The following is a 23,114-nucleotide window of genomic DNA, read 5'->3' on the forward strand; positions in this document are numbered from 1 at the left end:
ATTAAAACATTGTGAAAACTGGTAATTGTTCTCCTTCACTGATGTGTGTTGATGATGCGGCACTGATAGGCATCACTTATGGGCAATGATAGGCGGCACTGATAGTCAGCACTGAAGGGCACTCATAGACAGCAGTAATGAGATGGCGCGGATAGGCGGCACTGCTAGGCGGCATTGACTGGTGTCACTGACTGGGGCTACTGCTGGGCAAGGAGTGGCAGAACTACTGGGCTGCACTGATGAGCATTGGTGGGTGGCACTGATGGGCACAGGTTGGTGACAAAGGTGGGTGGCATTGTCTCATCAATGTTCATTTCATATAGTACTATGTTACCAGGGGCAAACTGACAACTCATGGGGCCCCTGGGTAATAGGGGACCATGGGGCCATTGTGTCCTTGGCCAAACTCCAAAATAGACTATGAAAAAGGTACCAGGGGCATCTCATGGGACCCCATACTGACCCCGGGCCCTCGGGCACTGGCCGAGTTTCCAAATGGTGATTTGGCCCCTGCATGTGACATGAATGTAGTTTATAAATGACACAATGGTAAAGAGAAATGTTTACTTGGGATTGCAATGAGAAGTATTCTGATATAAAACATTTTGTCTTGTTTTTGAAGAGGTGAAATTAGCAGATGGCAGCTGTTGATCTTATGACAAGGTGTTGCTTTCTGCAGACATATGTATGATGATGACCTCATCAGCAGCCTTTCCCCTAGTGTTACCTCATCTTCATGACATCATCTCTGTAAACAAACATGTCGTTATTGGACCTGAATTGGCTGTTAATGCGGTGGGACGTGTTTTATGAACCTGATGTAGAAATGTGACCATATGGGATACAATGCTATGTAATACAGAACACATATTATTAGGGAATACAGAAGCAAACCTTGTCATTGGCATACAATCTGTAAGATGGTTGCACCACATACTGGAGGGGATGATAGAAACATTGGAAGAAAAATGTCCAATCTAGGGCCGTCTATACGGAAAAAGAGGCGACATAATTGTGTCATGTATGGCCATCCGAACTTAGCACAAATACAACACAAAGAAGAAACATTTGTAAAAGCCTTTTTTTTGGTTGATGGGGATATTTGATGACATGACCCGTGTGCTGGCTGTGTTTACACACATGATGATGAAGAATTGCGTGTTCCATCCCAATGAGGAAATCCTATAAAAGACAAGTGTGATGCGGTGGCTGCACAGACAAAGCTGCAGATTCCAATGTGACATCCATACAAGTGCACAGCTTGACATGCATAGAAGGTTAGACGGTGGCCATGATTTCACTACAACACAAATATGTCAGCTTGTCCCGTGTCAATGACAAGATGTCATATTAGCATTGCCACCCAAAAGAAGGGACACACACAGCATGGGGACCAGGTGGGAGATGCTTGATTGGGTATGCAGAACATGACTCTTGTTCCCAGTGGTGTCCAGAGTCGTGAAGGTGAGTGTCTTCTCTGTTCCCAGTGTATGGGGAGTGGTGGTAGTCGAGGGCTCTCTCGGGTAGGGGTGGGGTCTTGTTGTTCAATGTCAGGCTCTCTTTGTGGTTGAAGGGGGGGTGGTCAGTGTCTCTCTGGTTGTGGGGGGAGGGGTGTTGCCAGTGTATGGGGAGTGGTGGTAGTGGAGGGCTCTCTCGGGTAGGGGTGGGGTCTTGTTGTTCAATGTCAGGCTCTCTTTGTGGTTGAAGGGGGGGGGGGGGTCAGTGTCTCCCTGGTTGTGGGGGGAGGGGTGTTCCCAGTGTATGGGGAGTGGTGGTAGTGGAGGGCTCTCTCGGGTAGGGGTGGGGTCTTGTTGTTCAATGTCAGGCTCTCTTTGTGGTTGAAGGGGGGGGGGGGTCAGTGTCTCCCTGGTTGTGGGGGGAGGGGTGTTCCCAGTGTATGGGGAGTGGTGGTAGTGGAGGGCTCTCTCGGGTAGGGGTGGGGTCTTGTTGTTCAATGTCAGGCTCTCTTTGTGGTTGAAGGGGGGGGGGGGGTCAGTGTCTCCCTGGTTGTGGGGGGAGGGGTGTTCCCAGTGTATGGGGAGTGGTGGTAGTGGAGGGCTCTCTCGGGTAGGGGTGGGGTCTTGTTGTTCAATGTCAGGCTCTCTTTGTGGTTGAAGGGGGGGGGTCAGTGTCTCTCTGGCTGTGGGGGGAGGGGTGTTGCCAGTGTATGGGGAGTGGTGGTAGTGGAGGGCTCTCTCGGGTAGGGGTGGGGTCTTGTTGTTCAATGTCAGGCTCTCTTTGTGGTTGAAGGGGGGGGGTCAGTGTCTCTCTGGTTGTGGGGGGAGGGGTGTTGCCAGTGTATGGGGAGTGGTGGTAGTGGAGGGCTCTCTCGGGTAGGGGTGGGGTCTTGTTGTTCAATGTCAGGCTCTCTTTGTGGTTGAAGGGGGGGTGGTCAGTGTCTCTCTGGTTGTGGGGGGAGGGGTGTTGCCAGTGTATGGGGAGTGGTGGTAGTGGAGGGCTCTCTCGGGTAGGGGTGGGGTCTTGTTGTTCAATGTCAGGCTCTCTTTGTGGTTGAAGGGGGGGGGGGGTCAGTGTCTCCCTGGTTGTGGGGGGAGGGGTGTTCCCAGTGTATGGGGAGTGGTGGTAGTGGAGGGCTCTCTCGGGTAGGGGTGGGGTCTTGTTGTTCAATGTCAGGCTCTCTTTGTGGTTGAAGGGGGGGGGTCAGTGTCTCTCTGGCTGTGGGGGGAGGGGTGTTGCCAGTGTATGGGGAGTGGTGGTAGTGGAGGGCTCTCTCGGGTAGGGGTGGGGTCTTGTTGTTCAATGTCAAGCTCTCTTTGTGGTTGAAGGGGGGGGGTCAGTGTCTCTCTGGTTGTGGGGGGAGGGGTGTTTGAGCCAATTTTTGGTTGCCACGGCAGCCTGCACCCTAAATGCATGACATAAAACAGGACATGTCAGTGAGGGGATAAAGAATTACACAGGATAACAGATAGCAGATGGAATTGATGATCTTGTAGGACAACATTGAAGGGTGAGCACAACGTTCCTAACATGTTACATGTTTAAATGTTGCAAAAAAATGAGTTCAATTTAAATGAAAAGATAATGACAAGAGTCAGCACACAAGATCAGACTCCACCAGTCAGAGGATGACCCTGTACTACACGGGGGACATTTATTAATAATAATAATAATAATAATATGTTTCTTCCACATTCACTTGTAACCCCTTCCCTACCGGCACTTATACCTCCTTCCCTACCGGCACTTGTACCTCCTTCCCTACCGGCACTTATACCTCCTTCCCTATTGGGCACTTGTACCTCCTTCCCTACCGGCACTTGTACCTCCTTCCCTACCGGCACTTGTACCTCCTTCCCTACCGGCACTTATACCTCCTTCCCTACCGGCACTTATACCTCCTTCCCTACTGGCACTTATACCTCCTTCCCTACCGGCACTTATACCTCCTTCCCTACCGGCACTTATACCTCCTTCCCTACCGGCACTTGTACCTCCTTCCCTACCGGGCACTTGTACCTCCTTCCCTACCGGCACTTATACCTCCTTCCCTACCGGCACTTGTACCTCCTTCCCTACCGGGCACTTATACCTCCTTCCCTACCGGGCACTTATACCTCCTTCCCTACCGGCACTTGTACCTCCTTCCCTACCGGCACTTATACCTCCTTCCCTACCGGCACTTGTACCTCCTTCCCTACCGGCACTTGTACCTCCTTCCCTACCGGGCACTTATACCTCCTTCCCTACCGGCACTTATACCTCCTTCCCTACCGGGCACTTATACCTCCTTCCCTACCGGCACTTGTACCTCCTTCCCTACCGGCACTTGTACCTCCTTCCCTACCGGCACTTATACCTCCTTCCCTACCGGCACTTATACCTCCTTCCCTACCGGCACTTGTACCTCCTTCCCTACCGGCACTTGTACCTCCTTCCCTACCGGCACTTGTACCTCCTTCTTTACCGGCCAATTTTCATCTTTCAGCGCTGTTGCACTTTGAATGACAATTGCGCGGTCATGCAACATTGTACCCATATGAAATGGTTATCTTTTTCTCACAAATAGAGCTTTCTTTTGGTGGTATTTAAGCACTGCTGGGCACTTTACTTTTTGCAATATAAAAAAAGAAAGTGCAAACAATAAAAAAAAAAAATTGCTTTGTTTCTATTATACAATTTTTTAAAAAAGGTAAATTTTCTCCTTCAATGATGTACGTTGATGAGGCAGCACTGATCGGCAGCACTGATAGACAGCACTGATAGGCAGCACTGCTGGGCACTGATAGACAGCACTGATAGACAGCACTGCTGGGCACTGATAGACAGCAGTGATGGGCACTGATAGACAGCACTGCTGGGCACTGATAGACAGCACTGATGGGCACTGATAGGCAGCAGTGATGGGCACTGATAAGCAGCACTCAATGGCACTGATAGGCAGCACTAATGAGGTAGCACAGATAGGCAGCACTGATAATGGGTACTGATAGACAGCACTGATAGGTGGCACTGACTGGCATCACTGCTGGGCGCTGACTGATGCAACTGCTGGGCTGCACTGATGGGCACAGGTGGGTGGCACTGGTGGGCACAGGTGGGTGGCACTGGTGGGCACAGGTGGGTACACTGCTGGGCACAGGTGGCTGACACAGGTGGGTGTACAGATTGGTGCAGTGCTAGGCACAGGTGGGCGTAACTGGTGGGTGGCACTGCTGGGCACCGATCCTCAAGGCACTGATCATCACTGGCCTAATGATCGGTGCCGATCCCCGCTCTGACAACTGCCGGTTCTCGTCAGTACTTTCCTGGTGCTCTGACAGCGTGAGGAAAGAGAACCTGCAATGGCATTTCCCGGTGATCAGTGTGTCATTGGACACGGCTGATCAGGTGCTGAAATCCAGGCATAATTGGCCTTTTAACACATTACGTGATCAGCCGTGTACATAGAACACAGCGATCACGGAGATCGCCGGGTGTGCGGACCAGGGGGCGCCCAGGAGAGCGCGTTCTGGGAGGATGTCATATGATGTCCACCCAGAACTGGCCGGACGCAGTGTAGCCGTCATTCGGATATCTGCTGTTGGCAATTAGTTAATCAAAACATTTTCACAACAAAAAAAAAAGAAAAAAAAAAGATTCTAATTTCCATACAGATATCATTTGGGCATTTTAGAGCCTCGAGAAAAAGAAGACGAGAGTTCCTCATGACTGAAGAATGATCAGATATATTGTATAGAACATAGTTTATAGACTGTATTGTTCCCCCCAACCAATTAATAACACATAGAAAAGACATGTCGGATGATCCATTATTGCCTACATTCATCTAAAGAAATAGGATTTTATTGGAGTAGAAAGTATTTTTTAATTTTACATATTTCCAGTCTTTTCAAAATCTATATGAAAGTTTAATTTTCTTTTGAAACTAAGAAAAAAAAATGATACTTAACTTCCTATGGAGACACCCAAGCAGGTGCATTGGCAAGATGATGGTCCATGTGTCCATTCACACACAGGCCACGGCTTGGCCACGCCCCCTCTTACTTCATTACATGACTGCCTGTGATTTACAGCAGTGGGAGCCAATGACAAGGCAGAGAAAAGGGACAGCCAAGGCTGTTGTGGCCATTCATTGATATCAATGGGGATCAAGTAAATATTGTGGGGGGATGGGTGTACTGCAACATACATGTTTTTGTAATGCATGCATACAATGCATGAAGCTGAAAGAACTTAAGCCTTTAAAATCAATTTATCATGGAAAATAAACAGTGGTGATGCAAAATAATACAAAGTAAATAAATAATAAAAATAATATTTATATATATATTGGTAATCAAATTCAATGTTATTACAATATTACATGACTCTGCAACGGCCAGTTAAAGTAGCACTGTAATGAATAGCTAGAAAGGCTGCCGTCATGGAGGTAAAACCTTGCAGACAACAAGTGGATAAGCACAACATAAATCTAAATATCAGCCATAACAATGTTGATACATACAAAACATGACTAGATAGTAGGATACAATAGGCCATGGCCCTTTTATTGGTGAAACAAAAAACATTTGATTTCAAAAAATGTTAGAAAATATATTTTAAATCATATAAAAGATAAAAAAAACCACATTAAACAATAAATGAATGCTTGAATACTGCTATAACAACAATAGTCCATTCATTTATTTCTTCTCACTGTTGGCCAGGGGTGGACTAACCACTCATGGGGCCCCTGTGTCCTTGCCCAAACAAAAAAGCCTATGGAAAAGGTACCAGGGGCATCTCATGGGGCCCCCTACTGTCCCCTGGCCCTGGGGCAGTGCCCGAGTTTAAAAATGGTCAGTCTATTCCTGCTATTGACCAGAGGAAGTAGGCTACACTATTGCAAGGTGAGACATTGATGCCTGAAAACAGATGAAGGAGATGAATTATCCAGAAGTGACAGGAGCAGAATTCTGGAAAGGTGATCTGGATACACCATTATCAGCCAAGTTCTCTATCCACATGGATAAGTACACGTCCCGTCACAGGTTGATGTGACCATTGAAGATCTGCAAGGGCACCCCCAATAGCAACAACAATGCTGTATACAGCGAACAAAGCCTGGACCTAAAACAGAGAACAAAGAGAAGAGTTAGAAACCAACAAATAGAACAATGATATTTCACAGGATAACAGACATACATGAACAATGTAACATACAACAGCATGAAGACTAAACACACCGGCCATGACACCCAAGAATTACAGAGCAACACCGCAACCAGCCTGACACCCCCCCATATCTACCTACAGAAGTCCAAGGATGATCCCAATCCAACAGAACAGAAACAACAGACTGACAACCTGACACACGTCACCTCAACCTGATTACAGGACAAAATGAAACATTTCCTGCACCCCAAACAAAAACACAGACTCCTAGCAAACACGAGCAACACTCCACAACTGATCATAAAACACGAGCAACACTCCACAACTGATCATAAAACATGGGCACACCCAACTGACAACACAGACTGACCGACATCCAGACTACAACTCAACCACACTGTCCTCCCCATGTCATTGTAATTGTCCCCCCCATGTCACTGACCCCCCAATGTCACTGTCCTCCCCATGTCATTGTAATTGTCCTCCCCGTGTCACTGACCCCCCAATGTCACTGTCCTCCCCATGTCATTGTAATTGTCCTCCCCATGTCACTGACCCCCCCAATGTCACTGTCCTCCCCATGTCATTGTAATTGTCCTCCCCATGTCACTGACCCCCCAATGTCACTGTCCTCCCCATGTCATTGTAATTGTCCTCCCCATGTCACTGACCCCCCCAATGTCACTGTCCTCCCCATGTCACTGTAATTGTCCTCCCCATGTCACTGACCCCCCAATGTCACTGTCCTCCCCATGTCACTGTAATTGTCCTCCCCATGTCACTGACCCCCCAATGTCACTGTCCTCCCCATGTCATTGTAATTGTCCTCCCCATGTCACTGACCCCCCAATGTCACTGTCCTCCCCATGTCAGGACCCACCATGTCACTGTCCTCCCCATGTCATTGTAATTGTCCTCCCCATGTCACTGTAATTGTCCTCCCCATGTCACTGACCTCCCAATGTCACTGTCCTCCCCATGTCACTGTAATTGTCCTCCCCATGTCACTGACCCCCCAATGTCACTGTCCTCCCCATGTCACTGTAATTGTCCTCCCCATGTCACTGACCCCCCAATGTCACTGTCCTCCCCATGTCAGGACCCCCCAATGTCACTGTCCTCCCCATGTCACTGACCCCCCAATGTCACTGTCCTCCCCATGTCATTGTAATTGTCCTCCCCATGTCACTGTCCTCCCCATGTCACTGACCCCCCAATGTCACTGTCCTCCCCATGTCATTGTAATTGTCCTCCCCATGTCACTGACCCCCCAATGTCACTGTCCTCCCCATGTCATTGTAATTGTCCTCCCCATGTCACTGACCCCCCAATGTCACTGTCCTCCCCATGTCATTGTAATTGTCCTCCCCATGTCACTGACCCCCCAATGTCACTGTCCTCCCCATGTCATTGTAATTGTCCTCCCCATGTCAGGACCCCCCAATGTCACTATCCTCCCCATGTCATTGTAATTGTCCTCCCCATGTCACTGACCCCCCAATGTCACTGTCCTCCCCATGTCATTGTAATTGTCCTCCCCATGTCAGGACCCCCCAATGTCACTATCCTCCCCATGTCATTGTAATTGTCCTCCCCAAGTCACTGACCCCCCAATGTCACTGTCCTCCCCATGTTAGGACCCATCATGTCACTGTCCTCCCCATGTCACTGACCCCCCAATGTCACTGTCCTCCCCATGTCATTGTAATTGTCCTCCCCATGTCACTGACCCCCCAATGTCACTGTCCTCCCCATGTCACTGACCCCCCAATGTCACTGTCCTCCTCATGTCAGGCAACACCATATGTCACTGTCCTCCCCATGTCAAGCCCCCACATGTCAATGTGCCTCATATATAATGCCCCCCCATATCACTGCCAACCCCCATATCATTGCCCCACTCAAATTTGAACTCTCCCCCTACCATGTCACTGTACCCAGGGGCGAATTTGTTGCGAGGCAAACAAGGCGTTTACCTAGGGTGGAACGTTTTAGGGGGTTGGCGCGGTGCTGCTCTATGCTGACCCGGATGCAGTTCTGTTGTACAACATGATTCCTCACACCAGCAGCTTGTGTTGTCTTCATTCCTGTACATGAAACATGGTGTCAGAAGTGACTGGAATCAGGACTGAGCCTCTTGTTTGGAGCGCAGCAGCTTTGGGAAACACAGGTTTGTGAACTACAGCCTGAGACTGAGGATTGTCTGAGATTTGATAGCTCAGAGGCTTCCTGACAATATGGCTGCCATGAATGGCATACCTCCCCCAGAGGGGATGACAATGACTGGGGATTGGAGCAGCAATTGGGAATCTTTCAGAGCTGAATGTGAAGATTATTGTCTGGCTACAGGCTGGAATGAGAAATGTGCAGGAGTGCCGGCAGCAACTCTGAGAAGAGTCATGGGCAGTGAATGCAGGCATGTGTATAAACACCATGTGACCCTCACAGCAGATCAGCAACACAATGTTACAGCCATTGTAAATGTACTGGAAGATGATCTCATACCTGCTACAAATGTCATTTATGAAAGGGATGTGTTTGGATGCTGCAAACAAGAAGAGGGACAATCTTTGGATCACTTTGTTACACACTGGAGAGAAAAGGCAGCAACTTGTGAATATGGCACTCAGAGACCAATTGATAAGGGACACAATTGTTGTTGGTATAGCTAGCGAGAGAGCACACGCAGGCGCCTCCTAAGAGAACATGACTTCACTCTACACACAGCCATTGAGACGTGCCGTACAGCAGAGCTCACTGACAGACGTCTGAAAGTTATGGAACAGGACAGACAGCAGACCGACAGCATAAACATTGCAATGCAGCATGGCAACAGGAACAAACTGCAGCAACGCCGCCTGATGAGCACAAATACTGCCAACCCTACAGCTTGCAGATACTGTGGGACTGTGCATGAAAGAATTAAAGAGCCGTGTCCAGCCTATGGGGAGTCTTGGAAGTCTTGTGGAAGAACAAACCATTTTACTAACGTTTGTTTGTCAAGTAAACGACGGCCATCAATAGGCAAATGACACAACGTGGAGAACACATCCGCATATGAGGAAGAGACACACCACTGAAGTTATAGACAGCAGTGATGGGCCTACCTCCCCCCACACAGATCACCTACCTCCCCCACACAGATCACCTACCTCCCCCACACAGATCACCTACCTCCCCCCACACAGATCACCTACCTCCCCCACACAGATCACCTACCTCCCCACACCGATCACCTACCTCCCCCCACACCGATCATCTACCTCCCCACACAGATCACCTACCTCCCCCCACACAGATCATCTACCTCCCCCCACACAGATCATCTACCTCCCCCCACACAGATCACCTACCTCCCCACACACAGATCACCTACCTCCCCACACAGATCACCTACCTACTCCCACACAGATCACCTACCCCCCCCACACAGATCACCTACCTCCCCCCCCACACAGATCACCTAACTCCCCCCACACACACCACTGAAGTTATATACAGCAGTGAATTGATGGGCCTACCTCCCCCCACACAGATCACCTACCTCCCCCCACACACACACCACTGAAGTTATATACAGCAGTGAATTGATGGGCCTACCTCCCCCACACAGATCACCTACCCCCCCCACACAGATCACCTACCCCCCCACACAGATCACCTACCTCCCCCACACAGATCACCTACCTCCCCCACACAGATCACCTACCTCCCCCCCCACACAGATCACCTACCTCCCCCCACACAGATCACCTACCTCCCCCCACACACACCACTGAAGTTATAGACAGCAGTGAATTGATCGGCGCTGTGCAATCCAGAGGAAAGAAATGGTTTGTCACTTTACATGTCAATAATAAGCCCCAATCCTGTCACCTCCATTCAGGAACAACGTGGGATGTAATGTGCTTAAGAGACAAAATGGTGTCAGCACCAGAAGCACGTCTACTGCCAAGTGACACCAGATTAAAGTTACACTCCGGTGCGATGATGAAATCTCTGGGGCTCTTCAAGACAGAATGTGCCATATGTGGACTAACACACAAGCTGGAGTGTGAAATTGTGGAAGCAGCCAAAAGCCACTGTTGTCTGGCTCATCCTGTGAGCGTCTAGGGCTGAGACGTTTCTCCGTCCCTGCAGAGTGCAATGTGATGGACAATCTATCCAAGGGGCCCTTGACAAAACAACTGCTGATAAAGGAATATAGTGATGTGTTTACTGGGCCAGTAGAATCTGTACCAGGGGAAGTTCATTTCCACCTCGATGTGAGTGTCCCTCCAGTCCAATGTGCACCACGCAATGTGCCGGTGGCATTAAAACAGGCAGTTAAGGCACAGCTTGACCAGTATGAGGCCAATGGACACTTGGCACCAGTGACTGACCCAACTGGCTGGATAAGTAACATGGTGATTGTAAGGAAGCCAAATAAGCTACGAATATGCATAGATCCCAAATTCTTAAATATGGCACTGAGACGATCTCACTACATCATGCCAACTCTCGAGGATGTTTTGTACAAGCTGCCTAAGGCACGTCTGTTCACGCTTGTTGATGCCCGGGATGCATTTTTACAGTGTAAGTTGGATGATGCAAGTAGTTACATGACAACCTTCTGGACTCCGTGGGGCAGGAAAAGATGGCGCAAACTGCCTTTTGGGGTATCAGTTGCACCAGAGGTGTATCAACGTAAACAACATGAACTATTGGCTGGACTCGGTGGTAATGAACCAATAGCTGATGACATCCTTATGGTTAGTTGTGGGGACACAGATGAGGAAGCAGATCAAGATCATGATGGCAAACTGCTGGAACTGATGAATCATTGTAGGCAGGTAAAATTGAGACTTGGCATGAAAAATTGCAATTCAAGGTCAAAGAAGTCCGCTTTCATGGACACATTCTAACCTGGGAGGGTTTGAAGGCTGACCCAGAAAAAATCAGAGCCATACTGGATATGCCGCAGCCAGCAAATGTGAAATCCCTGCAGCGCTTCATTGTATTTGTTACCTACCTAGCAAAATTCCTACCACACCTCTCAGAGGTCTGTGAGCCATTGAGAAGGCTTCTGGACAAGGACGCTGTTTGTCATTGGCTTCCTAAGCATGATAATGCAGTGCAGGACATCAAACGCTTGGTCACGGACACACCTGTCCTGAAGTACTATGACGTTACAAAACCTGTAACTATTCAAAGTGATGCAAGCAAAACTGGACTTGGGTGTTGTCTATTGCAAGCTGGCCAGCCTATCGCTTTTGCTTCAAGGGCACTGACTCTTACCGAACAAAACTACGCACAAATAGAAGAGGAATGTCTGAGTATAGTGTTTGCCTGCCAGCGCTTTCACCACTACCTCTATGGGCGCGACGAGATCACGGCAGAAACTGACCATAAACCCCTGATTTCTATTTTCCAGAAACCACTTTTGTGTGCAGCCAAACGTCTACAGAGCATGTTGTCACGTTACAAAACTATTGCCTAAATGTTGTCTGTAAACCTGGTCCTGAAATGTACATTAGTGACACTCTTAGCAGAGCTACAGCAGCAGGTGGTACACCTGAGTATGCACAACACACAGTTTGCAATGTTCAGCGGGACCTGGAGGTCCTGTCACAGATTAATCATTCAGACTATTTATACGTCACGGACCAACGATTGCTTCAGATAAAACAGCACACTGAAACCAATGAGAGTTTGCAGGCTCTTAAATATGTTGTCCTGAACGGTTGGCCTGATTCCAAGTTGGAAGCCCCATTACTTGTGAGAGAATATTGGACTTTCAGAGATGAAATCGCCATCCAAGATGGTATACTGTACAAGGGGCCAAGGGTCATCATTCCTAAATCTTCAAGATGGGAGATGCTAACTCGTATTCATGCCAGTCACATTGGTGGAGAAGCATGCTATAGGCAAGCACGTGATACCCTATACTGGCCCAACATGCAGAACGAGATTAGAGACTTTGTTAGGTGTTGCTCGGCATGCAATGAATATGCGCAGGCACAACAGAAAGGAACTATGATGTCGCATGTGCTGCCCACCCGGCCTTGGCAAATTGTAAGCATGGACTTACTGAATTATGCTGGGCAGGACTTTCTACTAATTGTTGATCACTATTCTGACTTTTGGGAGATTGAGCTACGTCCTGACCTGTCTGCTGATACTACCATCAAGCATTGTAAAGCACAGTTTGCATGGCCAGCCGGATAGAGTCATCTCGGATAATGGACCTCAATTTGCATGTGAGCAATTCAGACGTTTCTCTACAGATTGGGGATTTGAGCATGTTACCTCATCCCCGAATCACCCGCAAGCCAATGGCAAAGCGGAATTGGCTGTCAAGATATTGAAGAATCTTTGTAAGAAGGCCAAGTTTGATGGTACTGATCCATGGAAGGCCATTCTACATTGGAGGAACACCCCATCTGAAGGCATGGACAGTAGTCCTGCACAGCGCTTGATGTCTAGGAGAATGAAGACTTCATTGCCTGTAGCCAACAAATTACTTGATCCTTCTGTGGTTACAGGTGTCTCGGCAAAACTGCAGCAGAGGAAACAGATTGCCAAACTGTCATACGATGTGTCTGCTAAAGACTTACCTGAACTAAGCATTGGAGAGCCAATCCGTATGAAGCCGCTTCCAGGTGACAGGGCCGCTCGCTGGAGACTGGGTTCCTGTGTTCAGAGGGTTGCTCCTCGATCATATCTTGTGGATGTAGAAGGCAGTCTTTACCGCCGCAATCGAGTGGACCTGCGAAGGGCAGAACGATTCACCACACAAGCCAATTGGCTGGCCAACCCCGTGACAGTATAGACTAGTGGGTGACATTGATTGAGATCTGCCCGCTGTGTGTATACAATCACCCGGCTAATGTCTAATATCAGGGGACAAAATGTGCCAGCATTCATATCAGACTAAGGGAAAATGGCCGCCGGAGGAGGGACAGGAGGGCTACAAAAAAATGGAGGAGGGAGATCTAATCCACTGCACTGTAATGTGATAAATGTACAAACATAGATAAAAGACCAAAGGAAAATGGCCGCCAGAGGAGAACAGTGCGGGCTACAATAAAATGGAGGACAAATATCTACTCCACTGCACTGCATTGTGATAACTGTGTTTCATTCATCGTAGAAGTTTACGAGCCGCCATCATCTTTTGTTTTTCAGGTTTTTCCCTGTTTTATGCTATTCAGCTTTTTTTGGACCAGCACCATCTAGTGTCTGCTCTCCATACTGCAGCCTCTGTATAAATCTGTCTGGAGTCACTTCCTATCCGGAGTCACTTCCTGTCTGTCTCACTTCCTGTCCCGGGAACACTTTTCTCCTGTCAGCCATTTTAGATTGGCTTCTAGAAGGTCCAGTGATTGTCGGTCTCCATCCTGAACACACGGCCACCATAGGGCCAGCATGAGATCTTCTTCATGTCAGAGCACACGGGTAAGTCAGGTGGATCTCCTATTCCTGGTCCCGGCTCCTGTCCCTGCTATAGATGGACCAATCATCTGTGACCTAACCTTCCTCCTCGTCATCGATGATCTGGGTGTATTATTATTATTTATTCCAGGTACTTATATAGCGCCGTCAGTTTACATCTATATTGTACATTCCCATCAGTCCCCGCCCCCGAGGAGCGTACAATCTAAGAGCCCTAACTCACATTCATACATACACATACTACGGACAACTTAGACAGGAGTGAACTCATCTCCCAGCATGTCTTTGTAGTGTAGGAGGAAACAGGAGTACCCGGAGGAAACCCGCGCAGGCACAGGGAGAACATGCAAACTCCAGGCAGGTGGTGCCTTGGTTGGGATTTGAACCAACAACCCGAGTACTGCCAGGTGGAAGTGCTAACCACTCAGCCACTGTGTTGCCCCGTGCTGTATATATCTCAGCATCTACTTCTCAGTGTTGGTTTCCTCCTCATTGCCGGCCATTAAATGGGCCTCAGAATGGCTCCGGTATTCCCTCCTAGGAAGGACATTCAGGCCGATCTCCCACCATGTTCCTCTGATGTGTCCGAGACAGAATAACAAGAGAGACACCAGGAGAACCCGCTGGGACCTGACACTCCGAGAACCAGAGTTATGGTGGAGTATAGACCCTTCCTGAGATACTCCTCCCTGGGAACGGTCATACCTCCGTACTCCTCTCCTGTACATACCCATCACTGTCATACCTCCGTACTCCTCTCCTGTACATACCCATCACTGTCATACCTCCGTACTCCTCTCCTGTACATACCCATCACTGTCATACCTCCGTACTCCTCTCCTGTACGTACCCATCACTGTCATACCTCCGTACTCCTCTCCTGTACATACCCATCACTGTCATACCTCCGTACTCCTCTCCTGTACATACCCATCACTGTCATACCTCCACACTCCTCTCCTGTACATACCCATCACTGTCATACCTCCGTACTCCTCTCCTGTACATACCCATCACTGTCATACCTCCGTACTCCTCTCCTGTACATACCCATCACTGTCATACTTCCGTAACTCCTCAACTGTAAATACCCATCACTGTCATACCCTCCATACTCCTCTCCTGTACATACCCATCACTGTCACACCTCCGTACTCCTCTCCTGTACATATCCATCACTGTCATACCTCCGTACTCCTCTCCTGTACATACCCATCACTGTCATACCTCCGTACTCCTCACCTGTACATACCCATCACTGTCATACCTCCGTACTCCTCACCTGTACATACCCATCACTGTCATACCTCCGTACTCCTCTCCTGTACATACCCATCACTGTCATACCTCCGTACTTCTCTCCTGTACATACCCATCACTGTCATACCTCCGTACTCCTCACCTGTACATACCCATTAGAGATGAGCGAATCGAACTTGGCGAAGTGGAATTCGTTTTGAATATTAGGAAAAATTTGATTCGCGCCAAATCCGAAAATTAGCAGACTTCGGATGCGCGAATCGAAATTTTTCCTAAAATGGCGGCGACATGTGTGGCGACGGAGCGGGGATCTCTGGGAAGGCGCGCAGACAAGGCGCGTTGACCCATAATGCATTCATTCATGACATGTGATCGCATTAGCCAATCAGCAGCCAGCCAGCCAGCCAGCACTGTGTAATGGTGGAGCTATAAATTGCGGCCATCTTACAATTCTCCATTTGCCTCCGGTCATTCAAGAGAGACAGACCTCTCTGTACTAGGGACAGAGTTAGGGCCACAGATACTTTAGGGACACAAAATCGTTACTTAGGGACACAGAATTGTTACTCAGGGACACAGAACTGTTACTCAGGGACACAGAACTGTTACTCAGGGACACAGAACTGTTACTCAGGGACACAGAACTGTTACTCAGGGAGACAGAACTGTTACTCAGGGACACAGAACTGTTACTCAGGGACACAGAACTGTTACTCAGGGACAGACACAGAATTGTTACTGAGGGACACAGAATTGTTACTGAGGGACACAGCATTGTTACTGAGGGACACAGCATTGTTACTGAGGGACACAGAATTGTTACTCAGGGACACAGAACTGTTACTCAGGGACACAGAACTGTTACTCAGGGATACAGAACTGTTACTCAGGGACACAGAACTGTTACTCAGGGACAGACACAGAATTGTTACTGAGGGACACAGATTTGTTACTGAGGGACACAGAATTGTTACTGAGGGACACAGAATTGTTACTCAGGGACAGACACAGAATTGTTACTGAGGGACACAGAATTGTTACTCAGGGACACAGAACTGTTACTCAGGGACACAGAACTGTTACTCAGGGACACAGAATTGTTACTCAGGGACACAGAATCGTTACTCAGGGACACAGAATTGTTACTCAGGGACACAGAATTGTTACTGAGGGACACAGAATCATTACTGAGGGACACAGAATTGTTACTCAGGGACAGACACAGAATTGTTACTCAGGGACAGACACAGAATTGTTACTGAGGGACACAGAACTGTTACTCAGGGACACAGAACTGTTACTCAGGGACACAGAACTGTTACTCAGGGACAGACACTGAATTGTTACTGAGGGACACAGAATTGTTACTGAGGGACACAGAATTGTTACTCAGGGACACAGAACTGTTACTCAGGGACACAGAACTGATACACAGGGACACAGAACTGTTACTCAGGGACACAAAACTGTTACTCAGGGACACAGAACTGTTACTCAGGGACAGACACAGAATTGTTACTGAGGGACACAGAATTGTTACTGAGGGACACAGAATTGTTACTGAGGGACACAGAACTGTTACTCAGGGACACAGAACTGTTACGCAGGGACACAGAACTGTTACTCAGGGACACAGAACTGTTAGGGACACAGAATTGTTACTCAGGGACAGACACAAAATTGTTACTGAGGGACACAGAATTGTTACTGAGGGACACAGAATTGTTACTAAGGGACACAGAATTGTTACTCAGGGACAGACACAGAATTGTTACTGAGGGACACAGAACTGTTACTCATAGACACAGAACTGTTACTGAGGGACACAGAACTGTTACTCAGGGACACAGAACTGTTACTCAGGGACACAGAACTGTTACTCAGGGACAGACACAGAATTGTTACTGAGGGACACAGATTTGTTACTGAGGGACACAGAATTGTTACTGAGGGACACAGAATTGTTACTGAGGGACACAGAACTGTTACTCAGGGACACAGAATTGTTACTCGGGGACACAGAACTGTTACTCAGGGACACAGAATTGTTACTCAGGGACAGACACAGAATTGTTACTGAGGGACACAGAATTGTTACTGAGGGACACAGAATTGTTACTGAGGGACACACAATTGTTACTCAGGGACACAGAATTGTTACTCAGGGACACAGAATTGTTACTCAGGGACACATAACTGTTACTCAGGGACACAGAATCGTTACTCAGGGACACAGAACTGTTACTCAGGGAACGACACAGAATTGTTACTGAGGGACACAGAATTGTTACTGAGGGACACAGCATTGTTACTGAGGGACACAGAATTGTTACTGAGGGACACAGAACTGTTACTCAGGGACACAGAACTGTTACTCAGGGACACAGAACTGTTACTCAGGGATACAGAACTGTTACTCAGGGACACAGAACTGTTACTCAGGGACAGACACAGAATTGTTACTGAGGGACACAGAATTGTTACTGAGGGACACAGAATTGTTACTGAGGGACACAGAATTGTTACTCAGGGACAGACACAGAATTGTTACTGAGGGACACAGAACTGTTACTCAGGGACACAGAACTGTTACTCAGGGACACAGAATTGTTACTCAGGGACACAGAATCGTTACTCAGGGACACAGATTTGTTACTGAGGGACACAGAATTGTTACTCAGGGACACAGAATTGTTACTGAGGGACACAGAATCATTACTGAGGGACACAGAATTGTTACTCAGGGACAGACACAGAATTGTTACTGAGGGACACAGAACTGTTACTCAGGGACACAGAACTGTTACTCAGGGACACAGAACTGTTACTCAGGGACAGACACTGAATTGTTACTGAGGGACACAGAATTGTTACTGAGGGACACAGAATTGTTACTGAGGGACACAGAATTGTTACTCAGGGACACAGAACTGTTACTCAGGGACACAGAACTGATACACAGGGACACAGAACTGTTACTCAGGGACACAAAACTGTTACTCGGACACAGAACTGTTACTCAGGGACAGACACAGAATTGTTACTGAGGGACACAGAATTGTTACTGAGGGACACAGAATTGTTACTGAGGGACACAGAACTGTTACTCAGGGACACAGAACTGTTACGCAGGGACACAGAACTGTTACTCAGGGACCCAGAACTGTTAGGGACACAGAATTGTTACTCAGGGACAGACACAAAATTGTTACTGAGGGACACAGAATTGTTACTGAGGGACACAGAATTGTTACTGAGGGACACAGAATTGTTACTCAGGGACAGACACAGAATTGTTACTGAGGGACACAGAATTGTTACTCAGGGACACAGAACTGTTACTCAGGGACACAGAACTGTTACTCAGGGACACAGAACTGTTACTCAGGGACACAGAACTGTTACTCAGGGACAGACACAGAATTGTTACTGAGGGACACAGATTTGTTACTGAGGGACACAGAATTGTTACTGAGGGACACAGAATTGTTACTGAGGGACACAGAATTGTTACTCAGGGACACAGAACTGTTACTCAGGGACAGACACAGAATTGTTACTGAGGGACACAGAATTGTTACTGAGGGACACAGAATTGTTACTGAGGGACACATAACTGTTACTCAGGGACACAGAATTGTTACTCAGGGACACAGAACTGTTACTCAGGGACAGACACAGAATTGTTACTGAGGGACACAGAATTGTTACTGAGGGACACAGAATTGTTACTCAGGGACAGACACAGAATTGTTACTGAGGGACACATAATTGTTACTGAGGGACACAGAATTGTTACTCAGGGACACAGAATTGTTACTCAGGGACACATAACTGTTACTCAGGGACACAGAATCGTTACTCAGGGACACATAATCGTTGAATTAAAGAGTATATCAGACAACATGTAGAGGAGTGGCAGAGGAGGCAATGTTTCAGGAGCGAGCAGACGTGGCAGCAGAGGAAGGGGTCGTAGCAGCACTAGTCACAGCCAGAGGCCAGTGCTCCCAGTGTCATCCAGCGGTCGTGTCTCCACCAACAACCCTGCCGTCATCGATTGGTTGGCTCGGTCGTCTTCCTCTTCCCAGGTCACCTCTGACACCTACAGCCAACGGTCGGTGGGTACGTCAGACACAACCGTTAGTTGGCATGGCCCGGGAGCAAGCCCACTGAAATCACGTGTCCTCTACCTGCCCCTGTCCTTTGCTGTTCCCTCACCAAGCGAAGTATCGCATGCTGTGGGCTCAGCCCCATTGTACAGTGAGGAAGAGCTAACAGAGGGCGGTCAGGAACGGGGGGAGACAAATCCGCCTTTTCAGCAGCCAGGCGAAGAAGTACTGGCGAGGAGAGTGGCTCGGTAGCCGGTCTAGAGACAGGTCTGTCTCCTGACCCACACGCAGCCGAGGGGGCTAGTAGTGAGGCGGAGACCCTAATTGATGATGAGGAGGCTGATTGCACTTGGCAGCCTCGTCGTCATCAGGCTATTGCTTCCGCATCATCAGGAGAAGAGGGTGCCAGCTTGGCAGCGAGCAAAACAGTCGGTGGGTTGCCCAGGAGGCAGCAGGGTCGCAGCAGTGTCAGTGGAGGCAAACGGCCACGGAGTAGAGCACCAGCTCCACTGCTGGTGGGTTCCATTTTGTCATAGGGTGCTGGCAGATTACGGGCCTCCCATTGCTGCTGCCAGGCCCCTAATCTGCCATGGGCCCCTGTACCGCCTCCTCATGCTGCTGCCAGGTCCACAGTGTGTCATGGGTCCCTGTACGGCCTCCCATTGCTGCTGTCTCCATCGCCACACTCTGCCATGTGCCACTTTCAGGTCTCCTCACACTGCTGCTGGGTTCCATTTTGTCATAGGGTGCTGGCAGATTACGGGCCTCCCATTGCTGCTGCCAGGCCCCTAATCTGCCATGGGCCCCTCTACCGCCTCCTCATGCTGCTGCCAGGTCCACAGTGTGTCATGGGTCCCTGTACCGCCTCCCATTGCTGCTGTCTCCATCGCCACACTCTGCCATGTGCCACTTTCAGGTCTCCTCACACTGCTGCTGGGTTACATTTTGTCATAGGGTGCTGGCAGATTACGGGCCTCCCATTGCTGCTGCCAGGCCCCTAATCTGCCATGGGCCCCTGTACCGCCTCCTCATACTGCTGCCAGGTCCACAGTGTGTCATGGGTCCCTGTACCGCCTCCCATTGCTGCTGTCTCCATCGCCAGACTCTGCCATGTGCCACTTTTAGGTCTCCTCACACTGCTGGTGGGTTCCATTTTGTCATAGGGTGCTGGCAGATTACGGGCCTCCCATTGCTGCTGCCAGGCCCCTAATCTGCCATGGGCCCCTGTACCGCCTCTTCATGCTGCTGCCAGGTCCAGAGTGTGTCATGGGTCCCTGTACGGCCTCCCATTGCTGCTGTCTCCATCGCCAGACTCTGCCATGTGCCACTTTTAGGTCTCCTCACACTGCTGGTGGGTTCCATTTTGTCATAGGGTGCTGGCAGATTACGGGCCTCCCATTGCTGCTGCCAGGCCCCTAATCTGCCATGGGCCCCTGTACCGCCTCCTCATGCTGCTGCCAGGTCCACAGTGTGTCATGGGTCCCTGTACGGCCTCCCATTGCTGCTGTCTCCATCGCCACACTCTGCCATGTGCCACTTTCAGGTCTCCTCACACTGCTGCTGGGTTCCATTTTGTCATAGGGTGCTGGCAGATTACGGGCTTCCCATTGCTGCTGCCAGGCCCCTAATCTGCCATGGGCCCCTGTACCGCCTCCTCATGCTGCTGCCATGTCCACAGTGTGTCATGGGTCCCTGTACGGCCTCCCATTGCTGCTGTCTCTATCGCCACACTCTGCCATGTGCCACTTTCAGGTCTTCTCACACTGCTGGTGGGTTCCATTTTGTCATAGGGTGCTGGCAGATTACGGGCCTCCCATTGCTGCTGCCAGGCCCGTAATCTGCCATGGGCCCCCGTACCGACTCCTCATGCTGTGACGTTGCAACAAGGTGGAATTCAACCCTACATATGTTAGACCGCCTTTACGAACAGCGAAAGGCCATCACCGATTTCCTGATGTTACAAGCGGATAAAGGTACTCCCCTGTGTAACTTAGATGTCAGCCATTGGCAGCTCATGCGTGACACCTGCCGCTTGCTCAGGCCCTTTGAGGAGGCCATGCTATTCGTGAGTCGGCAGGACTATGGGATGAACGACGTCATTCCTCTGTTGCACGTCCTGGAACAAATGCTGTTAACAATGGCTGGTCAGGGTGCGGTAGACGTGGCGCACAGATCTCAACGCCACATGACCCCTGTGGGGGCAGGACAGGAAGAAGAGGAGGAGGTAGAGGAGGACATTGGTGCTCAGGAATTATTGAGTGAAATGGGTGGTTTTTCCACTCAGCGGACAGGAGTGGAGGAGCAGGAGCATCTGGTAGAGGAGGAGGAGGAGACAGAGGACCCAGACGCACCGTGGCAGTATGCTGTGGAGATGGAGGCAGGGAGTCCCTCGCATTCCTTGGCACAAATGGCCCATAGCATGCTCGGTTGCTTGCGTAGCGACAGCCGAATAATAACCATCAGACAGAGGGATGACTTTTGGCTGTCCACCTTGTTGGACCCTCGCTACCGTTCAAAAATGGTGGCCTTTTTCACACCTGCTGAGAGGGAGGCCAAAATAACGTACTATAAAAACCACCTATGTAGTCAGTTGGTCTCTGCCTTTCTGCGCCAACGTCCATCCTCAGACACTGTGGGCCCTGTGCACTCGCATTCCACTGCCATGGCAGCAGGGGAGGGGTGGGGTGGTAGGAGCAGTGGCAGCTCCACCAGCAGCGGCTGCCTCAGTCTGCAGTCGAAGATGAGTAGCTTTCTTCACCAGCGCAGTGAGGAAACTACTAACCAGCCGCAGCAGCAGCAGCATTAGGTGGACTTGGAGCAGGACCTCAAACAACAGGCTTGGGCCTACTTGGACAGCACCCTGCCAACCGAGGTAGACAATCCCCTTGACTACTGGGCAATGAAACTTGACCTTTGGCCCCAACTAGCTGAATTTGCCCTTGAAAGGCTGTCATGCCCGGCCAGTAGCGTGGCATCGGAGCGCGTGTTTAGTGCGGCAGGAGGTATTGTAACTCCGCGGAGGACACGACTGTCCACCCAAAGTGTGGAGAGACTCACGTTTGTGAAAATGAATCAGGCGTGGATTAGTCTGGATTTCAAACCACCAGTTCCTGACACAACTGACTAAATCTGCCATGAATCATGCCCCAAACATGTGCCACTTTCAGGTCTCCTCACACTGCTGCTGGGTTCCATTTTGTCATAGGGTGCTGGCAGATTACGGGCCTCCCATTGCTGCTGCCAGGCCCCTAATCTGCCATGGGCCCCTGTACCGCCTCCTCATGCTGCTGCCAGGTCCACAGTGTGTCATGGGTCCCTGTACGGCCTCCCATTGCTGCTGTCTCCATCGCCACACTCTGCCATGTGCCACTTTCAGGTCTCCTCACACTGCTGCTGGGTTCCATTTTGTCATAGGGTGCTGGCAGATTACGGGCCTCCCATTGCTGCTGCCAGGCCCGTAATCTGCCATGGGCCCCTCTACCGCCTCCCCATGCTGCTGCCAGGTCCACAGTGTGTCATGGGTCCCTGTACCGCCTCCCATTGCTGCTGTCTCCATCGCCACACTCTGCCATGTGCCACTTTCAGGTCTCCTCACACTGCTGCTGGGTTCCATTTTGTCATAGGGTGCTGGCAGATTACAGGCCTCCCATTGCTGCTGCCAGGCCCCTAATCTGCCATGGGCCCCTGTACCGCCTC

At 49.6% G+C, this 23,114-nt stretch overlaps 1 protein-coding gene and 1 long non-coding RNA gene across 2 annotated transcripts in view; one reads left to right on the forward strand and one right to left on the reverse strand.

Moving 5' to 3' along the window:
* Positions 1 to 5,760: 5,760 nt before the first annotated feature.
* On the reverse strand, positions 5,761 to 13,727 carry LOC149470495 (uncharacterized). The gene is made up of 2 exons (XR_016308598.1): positions 13,212 to 13,727; positions 5,761 to 6,570 (listed from the first exon to the last, which is right to left on the reverse strand). It is a non-coding gene; the product is annotated as an uncharacterized LOC149470495 (long non-coding RNA).
* LOC149470496 (uncharacterized) overlaps positions 13,657 to 23,114 on the forward strand; it is a 30,225-nt gene continuing 20,767 nt past the window's right edge. Inside the window, exon 1 of the mRNA XM_089663163.1 lies at positions 13,657 to 14,052. The gene's annotated coding sequence lies outside the window, so the exon portion shown is untranslated. The remainder of the gene's footprint in view (positions 14,053 to 23,114) is intronic.

The sequence above is a fragment of the Staurois parvus genome, unplaced genomic scaffold (assembly GCF_062004578.1).
Source record: "Staurois parvus isolate SC_StPar_1 unplaced genomic scaffold, SC_StPar_1.0 ptg000041l, whole genome shotgun sequence".
In the NCBI taxonomy this organism is placed as follows: Eukaryota; Metazoa; Chordata; class Amphibia; order Anura; family Ranidae; genus Staurois; species Staurois parvus.